Here is a 2,288-nt window from a genome sequence, read left to right on the forward strand (position 1 = left end):
ATGGAATCTACGAAACCAAAATTACTCATAATTGTCTGTTACAGTATCGGAACCATAGACACCATTCAAAGTTTTAGCCCCTTGGCATGCATTTTCGCCTTTGTCAAAGAAAAACTGTAAATTGTACCGAATTTTCTATTGGTTCACATCTATTTTTAACACCCTGTAAATCACAACTGAATGCACCAAACAAATAGCAGAAAAATAAGTTTTTTACAACGAGCATAAATCTGAAATTGCTTGATCGATAATTTACGAGAAATCTATCAGTACAGACATTTGCCGAAAAAATAATGGAAGAAAAGTATTTTAAAATAGAGCTATAATATTTTTTAATATCTGTGTGTTAATAGATATACTCTTGTTCGTTTAAGACTCGACAATCGAAAAATTATCTCAAAATTTAAATAATCTTAAGTTCAGATATAAAATTTTAAATTCCGAACGGCCGGAATACCCATCTTTGCCTTATGTTTAACACGACCCAGCCAAAGAATGTTAACACACACATAACAAACGAATGAGAACACACAACAAAGATCGTTCGTTTCGTTTGGTGGTTGAAATTCTTTCTGACTATCTCTCACGAATGAAAACAAACATTTCCGAATTTTCGCGAATGCTCAAAACAGCAACAACAATAGTTGTTGGACATTAGTTTTGTGATTCCACAAACTTTCTGCTTTACTTTTTTATACCCTACACAGCTATGTTGTCAGGATATTATAGCTTTGTGCAGCCACAAGAGTTTGTAACGCCGCGAAATATTGATCCACCTTTAACTATACCGATCGTCATATCTCGACTAGCTGTGTCAATCTAGACATGTGTGTCCGTCCGTCTGTAAACACGATACAAGTCACAGTTATGGACCAATCTTCACGAAATTTTGCATGTAGGATGGGTTCGGCCCAATGAAGATCCCAATTGTTTTTGGTAAAAATCGGTTAATAGTTAGGGGATGAAATGGACCAAATACTTAATTATTGTCGATTTTTCTGGTCACTCCATAGGCCGCAATTATGGCCCAAACATCTCGAATTTTTACAAGGAGAAGGGGATTGGGCCACAGAATAGGCATGTCTATTTTTATAAAGATCGGTCAATATCTAGCGGGTCAAATGGATCCTGACATTTGTATGAAAAATTACAAAAATTGTATTCTATAGTGTATATATTTACTCCTGAAGAACATAGAGCCGAGAAGTTGATTGTATATCGAAAAGGAGTTCTTGACCTTTAAATTGATGCCAATTATATTGTCGTATATACTCGGATGCGGGAGTTACACTTAAATATTTAGGGGTGTTTACATATTCAGATATTATTTAGTAACCCATTACCGCACTAGAGGGCGGAAATATTGCGCTGATCGTTTTGAAATGTTCCATGAAGTTCTATTTATGGTCAAGAACAATGCTTATAATTTTCGGTTATGGTCAGATAATATTAGAATGAAGTGGACCGAAAACTTAACTTTTTGTGTTTTCTTTTTCAAGTCGATCTACAGGACACAATTGAAAGCTTAGCATTACAACATAACCCATGATAAAGAGAATCTGGACTAGTCTACTGAATATTAGAAATATTTGTTGACATCTAGTCGGCCAAGAGCTTGCAAATATCGCGAAATATTGCCCAAGCTCTGAATATAGATCCACAGAAAGATAGATTTTCGTCGAAGTTGTGTAGGGTATCATGTGGTCGGCCACGTCCGACTATACTGCTCCTCTCACTGGTTTATGATGTTATTGTTTGTTGTTGTCGCGAGCATTTGTTTTTTGAGTTTTTCAAAATCGAATAAAAAGCATATTTCCAAATTATTAGATTCCTTTGGTACCATTTAGTACAAGTAAGTACGAATTTTCAAAAGGTCAAACATATATCAACACTACACTCCAACAGTAAACCTTATTTCAATTTTGAGCATTCCAGTTCATTTCGATTACCTAAATCCAAATTATATCAAATTTAGTACCACTTAGTACACATGAGTAAATAATTATTTTAACTACCAACAAACAGTATAAATCATATTTCCCAGTTTCAGGATTCTAGACCAATTGGTTCACCCACATCCAACTAGTACCGAATTTCCAAAACATCCTACATATCCCAATCCTCCACCACAACAATGACTTCAAATTCCAAGATTCTAGGTCTATCGTTTCACCCAAAATTTAAATTGTACCAAATTTAGTAACATTTAAAACTATTCCTTTCATCATACAATTTAGAAATTTCAGGTTTCCAGCCCTGTCGGTTTACAAAAATTTCAAATTGTAATG

Source organism: Musca vetustissima, unplaced genomic scaffold, assembly GCF_032173495.1.
Source record: "Musca vetustissima isolate MV318-11 ecotype Yass unplaced genomic scaffold, APGP_CSIRO_Mvet_v1 utg18127, whole genome shotgun sequence".
NCBI classification, from domain to species: domain Eukaryota; kingdom Metazoa; phylum Arthropoda; class Insecta; order Diptera; family Muscidae; genus Musca; species Musca vetustissima.